At 36.3% G+C, this 20,259-nt stretch overlaps 1 protein-coding gene across 2 annotated transcripts in view; it reads left to right on the top strand.

The window, feature by feature from the left end:
- The first annotated feature begins 4,009 nt into the window (after nucleotides 1–4,009).
- The window catches only part of Cbs (Cystathionine beta-synthase), a 251,449-nt gene continuing 235,199 nt past the window's right edge, over nucleotides 4,010–20,259 (top strand). For both annotated transcript variants that reach the window (XM_090413161.1, XM_090413156.1), the window contains exon 1: nucleotides 4,010–4,127. The gene's annotated coding sequence lies outside the window, so the exon portion shown is untranslated. The remainder of the gene's footprint in view (nucleotides 4,128–20,259) is intronic.

Raw genomic sequence — 20,259 nt, 5'->3', positions numbered from 1 at the left:
ATTTCAAACGTTCTCTTCTGCGCTGCAAGATAAATCCATGTCATCTCGCATACAGTTACCTTTCTTTAAGCCTTCTGCACATAGTGGAAGTAAATATTCAGGTAGTTGCCTTTATGTCAAATCATAGCTGATTTGGGGTATCACTCCTCTTTTAGTGAGCAGATAATCGGAGATATCGGTTACTCACTGCGGTTGTAGTCTGTGGTTCCTTGACTGAATCTTCGGGATATTATTCGTGACTGTTGGAATTGGTTTCGCAGCTTGTGAACCAGAGAAAGACTCACTCGCAACCATCAGGCTACCGCCACTTGACTGACTCGCCTCTAGGCTTACTATGGCTCACCTGTATTCATCGGTTAAATGATGTTTTGGAATCAACATATCCAAGAATTTTGCCAACATGAAATGTCTTGTTCTCACTCCAGACACGAAACGGAAAACCACATCAACATTCCCACTTTTATGCCTTGACTGATTTGCATCTAGCACTGACAGCGCCATTCATCTGTATACAAGAACTAGATTCAGCGATACTTTTTACATAAGGTACCTGACTTTTATATGCTTTCCCCCCTTCTCCCTAGATATCGTAATTTTTATCTTTGTTTCTTAATTTATGGAAACCAATGGTTGGCTCATTAATATCAGTGATTCTATCTTATAGTGGATGGAGTATATGATGAGCCAGTTTGTGACAAAATTTATGCTATAATTTTAGTCCATTGAATATTTTAATATTATTATGGATGGATACCATAGCTCTGTCATAGATGTAGTCGGTTTTTATTTACATACAGACAATGATGAAAACAGAAGAGAAAACCCTCTTTTTTTCTTATGTGACTCTATAGGTTATAGGTTACTGTCAACTGCAGGTTGATGAGATATGTTTTTCTTTCCTTTTATTTTTGTTTTCATCAGTGTATGGGGGGGTCGTGAAAATTCTGGATAAACATCCAGGAAAAAATTATATTAAAGCAACTGATATAACCACAAGAAAGAACATACGAGGTTATAAGAATATGAGAACATAAGTTTTCATAACACTGCTACTAGTGTGTTTTTTCGCTTTAATATAATTTTTGTCTAGGTGCTTATCAGAATTTTCCAGACCTCCCCTCGTAAGACTGCGTTAATCTGTCTCTTTAAAATCCTCCAAGCAAAATATCGTTGTATTGTTATTTTGGAAAGTATACTGTATTTTGGAAAAATGGGAAAGTTTTCTGCACACACTGCCGGCTTTTTAAGAACAATTAGATCCACAATTTGATTGAATAATTGGCAGTGTGGCTATATGATCTGTAGTGCTTATTGAATTTTTATTTTTTCAATGTTTCTGTATAGATTAGATCAGTGTTGTCTTTGACATACTGGTCATATGCCCAGTTTCAAAAATTTTATTTATTAATTTTAGTATGATCGGACCTAGGTTTGCTTCATGTTGTCTAATATCGTTCGGTCTGATACAATCGATTACTGGACATTTACTTGTATTAATTTGATGAATTATAAAGAGCTACTCTTTTTTGTTATGATTTATACCCAATGTCGGAACCACTCGGAGCACAATATTTGCAATATTTCGGAACACAATATTTGGAGCATAATATTTGCAAAGCAAATATTATGCTCCAAATGGTCCGACATTGGGAGGATTAGAGGGATTTTTACCTGTAGTTCTAGGATGGAGTCTAAGAATTGATTAAAGATGCTAGTTGTTGGAAAGGTTTGGCTTCTTTCATGGCTGTGTATACTGGTTTCAAAGGCAGTGAATTTTCGGGTATAATCTATCATCTCGTTAATCTAGGGTGACCACATCAGTAAGAAAAAAAAAACTGACACGCATGTCGAATTGACATGAATCGACTGCCATACTAGTTAAAACGATCCTCACGTAATCGTTCCATGCCATTTTCTGTGGTTATCATTTGAGTCCGGTTATGGGTTAAGATCTTTATAATGTTGCTTATTTAAAAGTAAGTACTTTAGTTTGAAGTTCTTAGTACATAAAATCTTTTTGATTTTCAACTTTCACTAGGAAGGAACCTTTTAATAATATCTGTGAACTATTTCAGGATCGTTTCTAGTTCTATTTTAGTAGGACTCGTTTGGAATTTTTAATATTTTAATATTTCCAAATTTGGCGTTCAACAAATATACGTTAAGTTTATCCTTGAACAATTTGGAATATTGTTATTTCGTAGTTAAGAAACTCCGTTCTAGAGACTTGAAGGGAAAGAAAAACTATTTTTTTTTTAAATAGTTTAGAGAAATAAACTATTAGCAAGGATAACGGGGAGGACACTGTCAGGTCAGAAAATTATGCATAAAATGGAAAACTCAATTTCGTCCTATTAATACCAGGATAATCTAATCTTTTTCCTATACCCCAGGATTCGCATTGTGACAAATTGGACAGCTCTGTTGCTCTGTAATCAACAGGCCGTGGGTTCGATTCTAAATGTCTAAGTTGTAGACGATTTTCTCGCGTCGTGTGAAACCAACACCGTGTTTATTGGAGGCTGAAGTGGCATGAACTTTAATAGAAAGTTTCCTTAGCCCTCTTAAGGTACTAAATATAAAATAGGCTTCAATCACTTGTGGATGGGATTCACATAAAAAAGAAAATCCAAGAGTCGAAGACATTCTTATATATGTTTAGCTACATATGCCCGCATTTTACCTTAGTTAAGGCTGTCTTGATTACAAATAAAACAAAATCATCTAATCTTTTTCATATACCCCAAAGTAACTTGGTACTACTATTTTTAGATCTAAAGGCAGCATTCGTCTTTGGAAAGTAGGCAGTCAACCTACGTATTTCAACATACAGCGCCAAAGATGAGTGCATTTCTGTCGCATGATAGACAGAAGCAGACGTTCCTAATCCTAACTATTATAATTGGTGCTTTCTCATCAATTTTGCTGACTTGTGAACATAAAAACCTGTTTTGTCGGAAGAAAATCTTTTTCAAGACTGCAAAAGAGAGAACTAATTTGCGAATTTAGTTTTTCTTTATTGGTGTGTACAGTCGATCCTATAATGGTATTCATTATGCTGATCAAAAGTCATGGCAGTTTCACAATGGTAAAATAAATAGATAATAATAAAGATTTGGAAAAGCTCTTTTCTATCATGACCGGGTTTTAACTCTAGGTCTTTTCAACCAAACTCTTGGAAACAAATCTCAGGACAGTTGTCTGAACTTAAAGAGGCAGGTAGCAGTTAGTTTAGGAGACCTTAAATACATTAATAAATCAGTTAGTAATTATATTCCGTCACTTTTTGAAAGATAAGGAGATATGAATCAAATCAAATTAAAGATGCCAAGAAATTAGTTTAATCCTTTCTCCAAGTGTAAGTAAACAATGTTTGCGTGCGAAGTATCTTCACGACTGGGCTACTTGTATATAGAGGCTAATGACTTCATATCAATTGCCTTAGTATTCCATAATTCAAAGCGCACACTCTTTCAGACGTGTACAGTGCTGTGCATTGTGGGACGGGCCACTATCGAGACCGGTTTCGAACTTTTTTAAGGTCTCATGAGTAGAAGCTCATGATCTCATAATCATGATCATGATCATGATCACATCTTTAATTTATTGTAACCGAGTGTTTCAACATGTGTCAAATCATAAACTCAAGAGGGTGAATGGTCTCTAGTGCCTGTTAGTAAAATCAGAAATGGAGGAGAATTGAAAATTTTTGTATGTGTAATGTAAACAACTAAATTAAAATATTTTTGCTTAAAATTAAATCACTTAGAAAACTGAGTATTTGAATTTTAACATTATATCAATAACTTATTATTTATTTATTTTATTTCTTGAAATTTTTGCTGATTGTAATGAGTAGATAATTTAAATAAAAAGGGGGGGAAAGCGGGAACATTAATCAAGAATTTAAAGGGTAAAAAAAGAAAAAACAACAACAGAAGTTGTAAATAAGAAACCTTTAACAGCTAGAAAGATGAACTGGATACATAAGCATTTATCCAGAGAACTACAGAAGCGACCTCACCGGGAAGAATTGCCCGCAACTCATAACGTATTTAAGTCGAATGATTTTGAACTCCTTTCCTTATCACAGTAACTCCCAGCAACGGTCGAGGTACAGACTCACAGTAAGTAATTAAACAATATTGTTTACTTTTCTAACAGTTAAAATGGGTTGAAGATGTAGGTCACGTTATTTATATGGTAAGGTACATCTTGAGCGAGACGGTGTACTTGTTGATAAACAATAATTTATTTTTATCAAATTTATATAACTTTAATCACGTGTATTACGCATATATGCACATGTAATATCATGGCGCTCGCATCTGTGTTGTAGATTAAAATTTAACCACGTGCGTGTGTGTTACCTTGTGATGTAGCGCATCGCTGTGCATGCATATATTGCGAGGTAAGAGTGCATGGGCAAATGCAAGTAAGCTGGAATAAATGCAGAATTAAAAATCTGGTATTTAAATAACATTAATATCTATCAAATTAAGTTCAGTATTTAGTTATATTTGCGTGTGTTGCAAGTGGAATATCATTTTCAATGTCAAAATAAAGATATTAAAAAGCATATAAGAAAGGTTAAGTAGAGTTGGATTTGTAGCCATCAGAAATTATATAGTATTTTCGTATAGAGCAGCGATTTTCAACCGGTGTGCCGCGAGAGGTCTTCAGGTGTGTGCTGCGAGATTTATGAAAACAAATTAATTGAAAGAAATAATGTAATTTGCGCATTTATTTATCAGTGTCTGGTCTTCCATCTTCTTGTGTGTGTAAATCAATCAAAATTATGCCTATTTTTTTGCCAGATCATCAAAAAAATTAAAAGAATATATTTTTCGTGTGGCACAGAATTTTAATAATTAGTCTAGGTGTGTCGTGTTATGAAAAAGGTTGAAAATCACTGGTATAGAGTAATATTTTAACCAAGGCCTGTGTACCTACCTGGTAGCGTCGCTGGTTCCATAATGCTTAAAAGCCAGAAGAAAGATTATTATTTGTTACATTATATTTTAGTCGCCGACTAGAAGAACTTTTTTCCAAGACAGTCGATCGATCAGAGACTATACTGTTTAAGAAAACAATACGAGAGCTTAATTGGTATTGTTTTTTCGTGACACCTCCAAGGACTCATCGCGAGAGGGCACTCCGCTAAGAGTACGAGAGCAACTGTTACCGTTAGCTGTACTTATGGCTACCGAGGTCTTCAAAATAATCAGTTGCCAAAAGTACAGCTATCAAGAATAGGATGAAGACCGACTGCTCACCGATTTTCAAAAGTGTGGGTTAAAGAAACTCTGCCTATTCCGTTTGTGGAATAGGCAGAGAATACAAAAATAAGGCAATATTGTTGCCTTATTTTTGTATTCTCTGCCTGACTCCCTGTCTTTAGAAGAGTAGTATTTTAGCAAATTTGTCCACCAACCCGTCTTTGGATGGATGGAAACTTAATTTTGTTATATTATTTCGAGAACTGGCGATGCGATGCATTGCGTTTGAGTGCGTCAGCGAGGCCAATGCATGTGTGTGTGTGTGTGTGTGTGTGTGTGTGTGTGTGTGTGTGTGTGTGTGTGTGTGTGTGTGTGTGTGTGTGTGTGTGTGTGTGTGTGCGCATGCGTGCGCGCGCGCGCCTCTTCCAATGACTGGAGAACAGAAGTTGAAAATTTTAATCGAAATTCATTTTTGTTTCGTACCATATAAAACGCTGATATTTAGTAACGAGCGGCTTGGGATTCAAATGACGTCATACTTAATATAGAAATTCATATTTTTACTGACCTTGAAGAAAATTTAGTCCACTCTCATAACTGCCGCTTGGTGGTGTAGCCCAAATGTCCTTTATGAAGTGAGTCTGGGATTCAGGTGCGAGAGGTTCATTTTTAGAAAACATGGAAAAAAAAAAAAAAAAAAAAAAAAAAAAAAAAAAAAAATTGCATAAATGTTATTTAAGAAATTTAATTTCAGTAGTATATTTTTTGCATGTTTTGCAACTTCGCATTTCACAAAAGGAAACAGCGCGATTACAAATAGCGAAATAACAGAAATCCACTTCTTTGTATATAAAATATTTATTTTATTTTATTTTTTAATTTAAACATTGCTTTAATTTTCAAACATTAATTGAACGTGTTCAGTATTAAGAATATCAGTAGACGAATTTATTTTGAAATGTGACTGGTTTTAAATTAAAAATTTTTCAAAGATAATTTCATTTAATACTAATTTTTCGCATGTATGGTTATTTATGTATATCATCAGTCCGGTGTGTAGCAAATGCAGGGTGCAGTTGGGATTATTTTGATGGGGGACTCAAATTTAAGATAATATGTTTATTAATTATACCTTTACCAAAAAAAAGAAAGAAAAAGAAAAATAAATAAATAAATAATTATAAAGATTTTTTTTTTTTTTGCTTTTTTGTTCAGCAAAATATTTCGAAATTTGTACAAATTTTAAATTTGAACAAATTTAAAATGTTTACTTTTCCGCAGAATCGGCTTAAGGCTGATCCTGCATGCATTTGTATACCACAATGAATATTATTTGCAAGTAATGAAGAAAAATGGAAGACACCCGGAAGATATACAGATAAATAACACTCACTCAGAAAACCATGGAACAAATTAATGGTTTTAATTACCTAGGAGAATATTTGACTTTAAATTTAGATAACATAGCGACAATAAAACACAGACTCAATGATGAATAAACGTAATAAAAGGCCTGCGTTCGATTCTCGTCGTGACGACAGGAATCTTTATATGGACGGTTTTAACTAAAGGTCAGTGAGCCGATCTCATACGGAGGTAGCACGGTTTTTCTCACTGAAACTCGGGTTTTTCATCCTGCGTACACGCAAATCGGCCATGAGAACATTTACAGAGAACGCAATTTACAGACAAAAAATACTGTTATTGTTGTTGATGGGCGGTACATGGCGTTGATGATATTTGTGTTTAGTGGGAGAATTAAGTAGTAGAGGGAGCGGTGATATATTTGTAGCGTGGAGTAGAGTGCTGCCTCCTGTGATGAGTCCTTGGACTCTTTGGAGGTGTCACGTAATAATAATAATAAATAATTTGGAAAAACATCAAAATTCCTACAACTCTAAAAATAAATTTAAACGAAAGTATAATACTACCAACAGCTCTCTAAGGGAGAAATTTAGACCTTAAAAAAAAATGGCAGAGAGGAAACTGTTGGCTTTTGAAATGAAATGTTTCAGGAAAAATCAGCAGAACTCATTGGACAGAATGCGACAAATGCACAAGTGCTGTAAGATTTGAATATCCCTAATTCAACAGTTCTTAACATAGTTAAAAAGCATCAACTTCCTTGGTTTGGCCACATCGTGGGAATGGAACTGAAAAGACTTCCTCGCCTGGTATTTGAGGGCACTATGGAGGGTTCAAGACCCAGGGTAAGACCAAGATTAACATGGCATAAAGGCCTTCCAATGTATACACACGGGGCCGTACGTGTGTACAGGTGCACGAGGCTCAAGCTGGGGGAACCAAAAAATTAGGGCCAGTTTAAGGGCCCCAAATAATGAGGGGAAATCCCAGAGCACTCTAGCATCTCGGGCCCCACCCGCCTCTGGGAAAGTGTAAGTACGGCCCAGAGAATGCATTAGAATTTCTAAGCAATAGAGAACGGTGGAAGGCTCTCTGATCCATATGAGACTCAGTCTGTCTTGAGGTCGGAGGAGAAGACGAATGCAGAAACATGTTTATAAATATTACGTATTTATTTAATCTAATTTTCCCTTTTGTGTTAAAGCTCAGTAACCTTTTCAACTTCACCGCTTAGAAAATTGCTTAGATAGGGTTGTTAATCCTTTGTGTATTAACATATTTATATTTTCCAAATATAAAAATAAAAAGGAAGAGGTCTGCGTTACTTGATGATAACTTTCATGGTGCTACTTATAGAATTGTCGCTTCGATTCGCCGTCTAGACTCTAGAAAAACTTTTGCTTTCTTCTTTTTTTAATTTCAGAATTAGTTGATCTTTGAACAAGCAAGTGGAGTTTTTTTATTGCATTTATTTATTATTATTTTTTTTTAAGAAATTTGACTTTACAATTTTCATACTCAGCAAAACTGAACCGTAAGACAACATACACGAGCAAGTACAAATAAACATTCTTATTTATTTATGGGAAAACATTTCCTCTGATTTAGTAAACCTCTGCGACAGTGAGAGGTTTAGACCAACTTGTTATCAATTCTCAAAAAGTTGGTGCTAAAATAGTGAGGAATGAAAAGAAGTTAAGAGCATATATTTTTATTTGTAAGTTCTCTTTTGATTTATTTGAGAAATCAATACTCAAAAACAAAACAAAAATACTCACCCATATGATATCTAGTGATACCATCACCCCTCCTCTTCCTCCTCCTACTCCTTGATACACGAGCTTTTCATCCCGCAAAATGAACAAAACAGACCAGAACACACATTTAACAGACATCTTAGTTGCTTTGATTGCAATTCCAAGCACCCCCCACCAACATATTCCTTGCGAGAATCCCAGTTTTTTTTTTGTTTTTTTTTTTCTCTCAACGCTGGTGTCCCCCTTCAAAATTTTCTATTTCTTTTCACATTGAGACATTCCTTCATATCTCTGAGAAAGAGCGTTTTAGAAGTACAGAGCATTATCAAACTTTCGAGGTCATCTACTTTCAATGACTGTTTTATCCGTAAGACAGTCTTGAAAAGCTCCGAGGATTTTGACAACTTTTTGCCATGCTGTTTTGTCCTCCTTCTTCGGTTGCTTCGATAGGGATATGAATTCAAGGCAGTGCACACATATATATACCGTATATATTCTCGTGTCACTTTCAGTTTTGTGTGTCCTTGATAGCTTAGAATCTTGTGCTTTTCTCCATAAATATCGGTTAAGATGAAAGTTGTAGTCTTTTCATATTGGGTTAGGGAAACATTTATTTATTTTATTTATTTATTTATTATTATTATTATTATTATTTTTTTTTTGGATACTCGGATTATAAACGCGGTATTCAAAAATTGGACCGTTAAATTCTCACACTGTCACAGACAGCAATACGAGTGTTAGGATTTGGGGTGACGATATGGCGGTAATTATCTCTCTCTCGCAAAAGGCACAGTTTATCGATAGCTCGAACTCACCTACACTGAAAGCCGAAGGATCGAGATTGTCGGTAGACATGCCTTAAAAAAAAGTTAGATATGATTAAAGGAAAAATTTAAATAGCTCCAGAAAAAAGAAGGCTAACGATAGGTGTTGTAGGTCATCATTAATATGTGATCGAGGCATCGGTAGCTGGGAATTGGGGGGGGGGGGTAGTTTTGATTTGTAATATTCAATATATTTATTTATTTATTTTTATTTGAATTTGATTTAAATTGATTTTTAATGTTCAATATTCAACATAGATATTGGGATCCTTGAAGCAATGAAAAAAAAAAGCACTTAAGTATTTAAGTTCTTTTTTTAGTACTTCAAGCATTTTAATATACGTATTTTATTGAAGTCGACTTCTTGCCATAAGCAAAAACGATAACCTTCACATGCCAGTTTATCACGGGGTGTTCATATATTATTATCGTTATTGTTATTATTATTATTATAAATCTTCTACAGTCGAAGACCCATGGAGGGAAAACTTTTTCGATTCATTTTTTACAAGTCTGTGTAGAATCCATAGACTCATCATGGACGGTCTACTCAGTAAATAACATATCTGTATTACTTCAGATATTTGCAACTCATTTACACTTAGTATTTACAATACATTTCACTCACTCACCACTTTCCACGTAAAAATAAAATAAAAATAATAATTTCACTCTCGTATTTACTTCTTTTTTTTTTTTTTTTGCGAATCTGCTAAGGATGCTACTAGTCATCGTTCACACTCCCTTCTTCTGCCATTTCAAGAACACTATCCTTTATCTCTGCACGTCTTTCTTGATACTGCAGCAATCCTCTGAGTTTTCTACACCACCTTTGCAATGTCCCCCGAATTTCGAATTTTTGTCCAACATCTCCACTGTGATCTGTGCCTTTTACACCTCTTTCAGTAGAGTTTCACGAACTGATTATGCAGCCTTCAGTCTTTGGATCTCAAAGAGTTCAAAAATGTACGTTTATAGAGGTTGAATCAGTTATTCCCATTGATTTTTCCACCTTTCCAGTTTTTATTTTGATATTCCTGAAGAACCAAACACATCGGCACTATATCTAGTAACACTCCTCTCCTTCACATGGTATGCAAAGAACCGAATTTGAACAACTATCCTTTTCCCTGGCATTGCTCCTATATACACAACTCTAATATCAGATTGTCTATTGTCAGTCCACTCTGCTATCCTGATATCTAAACCCAGACCTTGCAGGTTTAAATATCAATTTAGTGTGTGACATTCTGTCAAATACTTTTGCAAGTCCGAGTAAGATGCTTATATTCAGCTACTCTTGTTACTTTATTTGAAAATAAAGTAATAAAAGTGTTTGATGAGGGAAATCCGCTGGATGACTTACATACATACATAATATTACCTTCTTTACCATAGTCTGTATACCATTTCTTACTAATTTCTCCAACATCTTTATTACAGAAGAAATACAAACTGTCCTATAGGTTTATGCTTCTATTTGACCGCCACGCTTGTCCAATAGGACTATATTATTCTCATTTCACAGCTTATGGACCTTTATAACAAAACCTTCATTCAAGAACAAGATCAATGGCACCAGTACTGCCTTAACAACTCCGTAGCGAAATCTCATCTGATCAGTCTTAATATCCAGTGTAATTATACACTGCTTTCAAAGAAGTCAATGGACACTCCCCGCCCATGGGAAAAGTGCATCGTGCTATGTAACGAGTCACTATAAATTGGAGCAATATGATGCTCTCAAGTCAGTGCACTTGAAATGCCTGCGAGAAGGGAACTGATGGAATTTGAAAGAGGCGTTGTGCAGGCCTCTGTTGAGCAAATTAATGACAATTTTCACCATTTCATGTTCAAAATTCAGTGATACAATACTGACATGGAAGCGCAGGGACTCAACTCCAAATGTTACTTGCAGTAGAGGACTCACAACGCTCATCCACCATGAGCGTAGGGTGCTACGAAGGATAATATGTAAAAACCGCCTGAATGCGGAATTTCAGGCATCGACTGAAAAAACACGATTCTGCACAAAAACATCCAGAATTGAGGCTCACAACATGAGTTTCCATGGTACGACCACTATATGCGAACCCATTACTCGAACCAACATGCTACGTCGTTTTCAGTGCTGCAAAGAGCGTGTGCAGTGGGACGTGGAAGCTTGGGAAGTTGTGTTTTGGAGCAACGAATCACGCTACTCTTTACCAAGCAGAAGGACATGCGTGGTTGTGGCGGATGCCCGGTGAAGGTCTCTTACCAGAGTGCGTAACTCCAGGTATGAAATTCGGAGGTGGCGGTGTGATGGTATGGATCTGGTTTAGCCTCAGACCTCTGTTTGTGGTACCACGAACATTGAACTCCAAGAAGTATTTGAACATTCTGGACAATGCAGTGCTTCCTTCTATGTTGCGTTTATACGGAACTGACCATTGTCTCTTTCAGCAAGACAATGCATGTTATAAGGCTGCTGCTAGAACTGCGTGGTTTTGAACATGAACGTCACCACACTTGACTGACCTCCACAGAGCCCTGATCTCAACCCTGTTGAACATTTGTAAGATAAAATGGAGCATTGGGTGAGGTCAAGGGACATCCACTCCACAACAGTTCAGGACCTCATTAAATGCCTCAGGAAGAATGGTCCAAAATTTCCACTGATCGCTATCAACCTTTGTGGAATCAAACGCTATCATATTAAGGTGGACGCTATGGCTTACTCACATTATGATGTCCGTTAATTTCTTTTCAAACAGTGCATATTGCTGTATAACAAGTAGAGCAACATATGAATACCATGTATTTATATGCATTGCTATATTATATATCGCTATTGAAGTTTCGCCGAATTAACAAATGTGTCACCTGCAGTGTAGAAAATAGTAATTTAGGCAGGTTTAATGGATGTAACTATAATTTTCAAATTCCAGAATTTGCTGACTTACTTCATATCTTACAGCTTCGATAATAGCGAGATGCGATGAACTATGATACATGTCTATGTAATTGTGATACGCATTGCGAAGTGAATAACGAATTAACCCTGTGTACTAGCAACAAAGGGAGCAGAAATACGGGAGAAGATACTCCACAAAAAAAAGTAGTACTTATTTCAAAGAGACATCAGTCAGAATGCGATTGGAAAGTACAATTGAGAAAATACTGAATCTTCTCAAAATTAATTTTATGCCTAAAGGAAATAAAGTATTTATTATTATTATTGGCTACCTCCATGAACTCCCTGGACTCATCATTGGAAGCTACTTCACTCTATACAGTCTCCTTCGTGTAATGTCGATTACTGTAGTATTGCCGCTTCACACAATACTAACGCTCGAATTTATATTTTTAGAAGTTAAGAACGTGTGTTCTGTGTTGCGGATTGTTGTTGTTTATGAATTGGAGTGTTAATTACGTGTATTCTATAGGCCACTTTTCCTGTTTTGCAGGATGAAAAACAGGAAAAATAAACAAACTCGAATTTCTGGGACGAAAATCCCGTCACTTACGTATGAGACTCTTTGTTTGAAAAGTCCTTAGAAAGATTTTCTGCATGCCAAGCCGGATTCGAACTCAGGTCTTGCTAACAAAAGTGCATCATCAATTCCAACTGAACTACATCCCTAGCAAATCACAGTTACGTGTGGTATAATATTCGAAAATATTAAGCAGTGAAGTCGGAATAATTGCAATAAGAGTTAGTATATTCCCTACTCGAGTTTGCATTTATTTAAGTAATAAATACTTCATTAATAAAAAATTAATAAACATCAGGACATGGATCATGTGTTCCGAATTTTTGATTCTGCAAATATGGTCACTGTGGTTATAGAAACTAATTTGAGGGAAGAAGGAAGATAAGTTAATGTGCTTTATTCAGTATGTTTCTGCTGGTTCTCATTACTATTCTTTTTCTTTCATAGGCTAGTCGTCAATAAACAAAAAGACGAACAGTCTGTCTCATTGAAACAGGTTGTAACTGGTCAGAGATATAAAACTGTAGCTGTGGTAAAAAGATAATTTCCTATCTAAAAGCAAACAAATTAGTTTACCTTCATATCATTCAAATGATAACGGTTGAAGTAGGCGACGAAAGGAGATTAAGTCGCACTTTTGGACTTTATTATCATAAGTGATTAAATTTAATACAAAAAAAAGGAGTGTGGAAATTCGATTAACTTCGTCATAACAAGCTGCTACATCAAGCTGCTAATAACAGAAAAGACAAGAATGATAGTCACAGTGCACTGCACTGTCTCAGAGTCCCAAAAATGTGATGTCATACCAGATTATTTTCATCATTTGGTGTGAAACGATCACATTAATAAACAAGTCTGAAGTAGCTTGATGAAGTTCTATGTTTGGTTTCAGACTAGGATTTCTCTATTATCTGACTCTTAGCCTACTTACCTTGCTAATGTACTTTAGAATCACATCCTTTAGTGGATGGCACACACACACATATACTCGTATTTGTAAAAGCATTTAGGTGGTAACAGGTGAGCTTCATTCGTCCAATGTAAGACCACTAATCTGTTAATTCGAAGTGCGAAATGTCTTAAAAACGTTTCATGTTTGGTTTCACGAGTAGCGTATCCTTGGTTATAGGTTTCGTGGTTGAAATTCACATAAAATAAAAATAAAAAACTAGATAAGCTAACGTTGCACTTGGAAACAAAAGTTTCTAATATTTACAGCGTTTTGCCAGTAAACCAGGAAAATTCCGATTTGGAACCTCCTCCACTTAAGCATGAAGTTGAAAGAGTACTTAAGCAGCTTAACAGCAGTAAGGCCCCAGGTGCAGATGGAATCTCTGCAGAGTTAAGGCCACAGGGGATGGAGGGATAAGTTTCATAGATTGATTACAAGGATATGGGAGACAGGATCATGGCCTAGAGACTGGAAGAAGTCAGTTTTCATACCACTGCATAAGAAAGGTGATGTGAAGGCATTCAAGAATTATAGAACTATTAGTTTGATATCTCATGGAAGCAAAAATTTATTAAAGATCATGCTAAATAGGATTGGGGCCAAAGTTGAGGCAGAGATGCCCGAGGAACAAGCAGGTTTTAGAAAAGGTAGGGGCACCAGAGATCAGATCCTTTGCCTTAGACAGATCATAGAAAAATATAAAGAATTTAGACTCCCTGTGGTAATGTGTTTCTTAGACTACTCTAAAGCTTTTTGACTGTGTTCAGCATATGAAACTGTGGGAAGTAATGAAAAGAATGGGTTTTCCTCGACACACTATCAGGGATAGCCATCTTGTACAGGGAGCAAGAAGCCACGGTAAGATCAAGTGTTGGATTAACTGATTGGCTTCAGGTTAGAAGGGAGTTAGGCAAGAATGTTTACTTTCTCCTCACTTGATCAGTATATATGATGAGGACATAATGCGTGAAGCATTGGATGAGCTATTAGGATAGGAGGTAGAGCGATCAGTAATCTGAAGTATGCTGGTGATATAGTACTCCTCTGTAATGACAAGGAAGAACTATGGCAAATTCTTGATAAAGGTAACAAGATCAGTAATAACTGAGGACTTCAACTCAAGCTTAGCAAGACAAAGATTATGGTTCTCAAAGGAGAAAGAATTGAGGACATCAGCAAGTTTGAGTACCTATGATCCATTATTAATGTGAAGAATTGCTGTTCAGAAGACGTCAGAAGAAATGGCTAAAACGACAGTCAGAGACTTGTCTAAAATCTGGAATGATGGATCTATCTCCATGGGAATAAAGTTGAGGATTTTGGATGCAGTTGTTTTTCCAACAGCGCTAGCAAACAGCTTTTGTCAGCAATCACTACCTTTGGTGATGACTGTAGTTTATTATCACTTGGGGCGCACCGGCCATATGTGCAATCTGTGCGACGCACACAGGCGCCAAAGAGGAGGAAATACTTAAAAAAAAAACGGTTTTTTAAAATGACTTTTTTATTGGAGTGGGGGGGGATAGGGGCGCCAACTAAAGTTTTGCACACAGGCACGGGACACTACTAGCGTGCTACTGGATATAGGAGCGCCAACTAAAGTTTTGCACATTGGCGCCAGACACTACTGGTGCGCCCCTGATTATCGCATTATGACCGGAATGAATTAAGTAGAAGGATAATGATAGGAGATCAGTTCGTAGGTTGTGTAGAAGAAACGTCTGTAAATTATAGATTTATGGAGTGAATTTGATGTGGGAAAGGAATTATATTGGAACGATGGCATAAATCCAAATAAATTTGGAATTCCGTGTTTGAAGGAAGTGTTGTTGGTCAAAGGAAGTTCTGATGAGCAGAACCAGTGAATGATCTAGTCACTGTGACAGATTTTCAGAAAAGACAGAAAGAACAATAGAATGTAAGGTGATTTTAGTGATAACAGGTGAGTTGCAATTAACAAAGCGGTTTTTCGGAAAAGAAGTTAAATGACTACGAGAGGCAATACGTTTCAATCTATTTAGTGTGAATAAAGGGTCAACAAAGCAAGATATGCTGCTAGTTGCTGTCATAGGCCTGGGGATACAAGCGTACATATAAATTATATGCATCTGGAGATCTCTAAGAAGTGCAGGGTAATTATTTTGGCGAATTTTAATTATTGAGACAGAGATTGGAAGGGGAAGGATGCGTGTGGGGAATTGAATTTATACAACTATTAAGAGACAGTTAATTAAAACAACGTGTGATGGAGGGGAACGCGTGGTTCCAGAGTATTGGATTTTATAATAACATTGGAGAATTTGATCATATTCATGGCTGCCATTTCGCCTTCATTTGGAGAGAGAGAGAGAGAGAGAGAGTGATCATTTATTGTAAGAGGTGTTCAGGTATTTGAATCTTAGGAAAAGTTTTATGTGAAATTACAGATTTGGAGATTATGTCAAGCTTAGAAGCCTACTTGGAGTAGTGCCTTTACATGAGAATCTGCAAGAGAAGGATGTTAGCAGTGCATGGGGGAATAAGAATTATTAAAGGAAGAAGTATCAGGCTGCATTCCTGGATCTAAGAGAATGAAACAGACTGCAGTCAAATGGATATATAGTGGCGTTAATTGTAAACTACAAGAAACGTGATTAACAAACTACAGGCAGGAATGGTCACCAACGTGGTACGCAAGGCTAAATCAAATTATAAGAAAAACGATTATGGAAAAATATCTTTAAGGAATTTTGCTAGTAACAAGCGGAAGAAACAGTTGAATTACTAAGGTTATTTTGTGAATGTTTATCATACGGATGAATATAAATCAGTGCTTGATGTAACAGGACATTAATGTTAGCTTTGAGATAGACGAAGTGGAGGTGCTCGAGATAATGCAAAATCTCAATGTAAATTCTGTCATGGAATTAGATGGGATATCGGCGCTAGGGATTTTTTTTATGTTTATCTCCTACTCATGAAAGAATTTTGTAAACCTATAGTACGTGCTATGAATACACAAATAATTTTTTTTTTGTAATTTTTAATTAATTTTATTCTTGTCTGTATGTTTTATTTATTTTTTATATAGTCTGGAAACCCTACTTTAGAAAGCAAGCATTGAACTTTTTCAAACCACTTAAGACCGCCAATAAACGAGGTGGTTTTCTCCAACCAGGCCATGAATTTCATTCCCATCTAATGGCAATCACAGACATCCATACTCTTGACGGGATTTGAACCCGCACTCTCTTGGTTGGAAAACGCATACTCTAATCACTTGGCCAACCAGGCTGACAATAAGTCTTATCCCTTTGATCGAGCTGTTTGTTTTAAGTCTCGGCTCTGGCAGAGTCCCAGGAGAGTGCAAAGGGTAAGATAGAATGTTATTACGTAAAGATGGATCCAAAATGAAGATTAATAATTACAGACCTGTTAGCATATTAGGAACGATAGTTAAGGTTGCCAAAATTTGGTCAAACATGTAATTCAAGAATACACCCTCTGTCCAAAAAGAAACCAAACTTTTCGAAAATAGAAGAAATTAGTGGCGCCACCTGTTGTATCTTTTTGTTGTCGAAAGCGGCAACCTTCATTAGTGTCAACTGTTTATGACATTTGTTTCATCAGAAGCCGAGTTATAGTGCCAAGAGTCACAGTGTGTTTTGATGAACGGTCAGTCGTCACGATATTCATGCCGTACGTGACGAATTCTCGCTATCAATCGCTTCAAAACTTCGAGATAAAACTCACCATTGACCGTTTTGCCAGACGGAACGAATTCGTTGTGGATAATTTCCTTGGAATCGTAGAAACAAATCAGCATTGTCTTTACTTTTGACTTCTCTGAGCGACTTTTTGTCGGATACCCCTCTTCTGATGGTCTCCACTCAGAAGAGGGGCACCTGGCGCTTTGTTTCGGACTCCTACTCAAAACGCCACGTTTCGTCACCAGTAATGGTTTGAGTCCTTTCGAGGCGGTTTAAATGAGGTCCTTGCAGTGTTCAATTCATTCGATACATTTTTTGGTCGTCGGTCAACTTGTGGAGAACAAATCGCGAATTAAATTTACGAAGGCCCAAACTCGGTCGAAATGTTGTGCATAGTTGATTTTGGAATCCCCAAGTCATCTTCAATCAATTTCACGGACGATTTCGGGTTTTCTTTGATTAAATCACGCACTTTTTGGATGTTAACTTCGCTCAGTTCAGTTTTTGGACGGCCCTGCTTTTCGTCGTCCTCAAGCGTCTTACAACCACTTTGAAATCGCTTAAACCACTCGTAAATTTGAGTAAGGGATACGCATTTATCACCATATGCTTTTTGTAGCATTTGATGCGTTTCGGTAAAACTTTTACGAAGTTTAACACAAAAGTCAATCGCAGCTCTCTGTTTGAAATTCATTTTCCAACCGTTCGTCAAAACACACTGTAACTCTTGGCACTATAACTCGACTTCTAATGAAACAAATGTCATAAACAGTTGACACAACACTAATGAAGGTTGCCACTTTCTACAACAAAAAGATACAACATTTAGCGCCACTAGTTTCTTCTGTTTTCGAAAAGTTCGGTTTCTTTTTGGACAGAGAGGGTGTAGATGGATGAGAATATGCTATTTTACGGAGAATTCTTGTCTTAGCAATTTACTCTGTTGTAATACAATCGGGTAAAGGTAATGCCTAAATTATGATTTTTGATTTCGCTAAAGCATTTGGTAGAATGCCACATGGTCATCTTAAGTAAACGAGCGAATGGGGGATTTGTGACAAGATAGTTGTCACAAAGAAAAGTAGCATATGGTGGAGTAGTATCTGTTAGGCAGGTGATCCGTGGCTACAGCTGTCTTCTAGAACCATTGCAGTCTAATCTGTATATTAATGATATCAGAGTAATTTAATAAATCATATTCAATTGCTTTCCTGATAAGTTGAGAGTGCAATAGTAAATAAAAAGAGATATAAAGATCCTTCGTTGCTTAAAAGGTTTCTGTATATTACACTAATGGAGTTTCATTTCTGGAAATTGATAAAGCCAGGAATTTGTGGATCATGTTTGACAAGGATTTAACGTTCAGAGTTCAGAAGCCATATTGCAAAAATTGGCAGACCGGCACAACAGATCACTGAGATGCTGCTTCAAACACGTTTCTTCTTAATATTATTCTATCATAGTCTATGTAGACTTGAGGCACTACACAGGTGGCAGTCCTAACATGATATCCCCGGATGTTTCTGTTTTGGGATCTTAACAACGTGGAGAACGAAGAATTAGTCCGTTTTCTTAATATTATCAATCCAGTTGATTCTAGTTCGCCCCATCCCGATGTCTTTTACTAGAAATCAAGGCCCTCTAGTTCTAATTTAGGTAAACTGTCTGATCTATCCAGCCGCCAGAGCTGTTTCCAACGAAGTTGGTAACAGTGATGATATTTTCCTTTTAACCTCGTCTTTGTTATGTGTGCCGTGTATAGTAATCTGACGAATGTTAAAAATCCCATGGACAGCAAAAACGTCCAATCAAGAAGTACTGGAACAAATGGGGAAATCACGTGAACTTTTAGATACCATAAAATAGTTAGTAAGACGTGAAGATTAGATTTTTTTTTTTTTTTTTTTTTTTTTTTTTTTTTTTTTTTTTGCTACGAGGGGAGGTGAATGAGCGGAATGAATTTTCTGAAGTGGTTTTCAATGTATTATCGGTGAATGAATTTAATGAAAATATGGAGTATTGTGAATAATGGTTAGGTTTGGCCTACTATGGTTTCTTGTTTCTCCCTCATTGAGTCTCTTGACTCAGTGAGTGAGAAACAAGAGGTATGTTGTGAATAATGGTTAGTGGTGGTTTATTGCTATAAGTCTAGGACACCGTGGAGACTCCTGGTTAACAATGATACAAGTTGCTTTGGTGTTGTGCCGCCTAAAAAGCTCGCTTTGTCTGTGGATACCCCTGGTCGTCTTGCTCTGTTTCAGGTGTCCTTCTCTGAATCATCGTTCGTGCTTCCTGGTAGAACCATTCACTTGGCGATCCTATACGATTTTATGATAAAGATTTTTCCATTTTTTTAAAAAATATTTTATTTAAATCCATTTTATTGAATGATCCCCAAGCTTGGTATGCTGTCAGTCATCCGACACATTTTCCCACCTTCTATTAAAAAAAGATACTAATAAAAGCAATAATATAGAATTCTCAGTAGATAGCACTTTTTAGTCCCCCCCCCCCGAAATTGATTGGCAGTCTCCATTTCTCAGATCTCCAAGCGTATGCGTATTTCCACAGAGTTCTAAATAAGAGATCTTCCTAGTTCTAATTAATATTTAAACAAGTTCTTCAAGGAGTAGGGGATAGGAAACTATTTACCTTGTCAAGATTGTAAAACTCTGAATCAGGGAAAATAGGCCTGAGAAAGTTCCTCTGGACGCTGATTATAATGTAGTACTCAAAAACAGCGGTTCCCATCCTTTTAAAAGCAAAGGACCGCTGTTTTAATTTGAATAATACAGCAAACCACTGTGGAGGGAATTGGATTAATTTTATTTTACATTATGGTCTATGTTTTTGCATCTAGTATTAGGAATAGCGGAAGAGGGGAACAGGTCTGAAAAAAAATAATATATATCAGCAAAATAAATAAATAATATTAATAATAAATAAATAAAAATAAACTTTATTTTTTAGA

The sequence above is a fragment of the Typopeltis vanoorti genome, chromosome 23 (assembly GCF_054136105.1).
Source record: "Typopeltis vanoorti isolate ZY-2024b chromosome 23, IOZ_Tvanoo_1.0, whole genome shotgun sequence".
Classification (NCBI taxonomy): Eukaryota; Metazoa; Arthropoda; class Arachnida; order Uropygi; family Thelyphonidae; genus Typopeltis; species Typopeltis vanoorti.
Note: the sequence above shows the minus strand (reverse complement) of the source record. Positions and strands in the feature narration are given on the sequence as shown.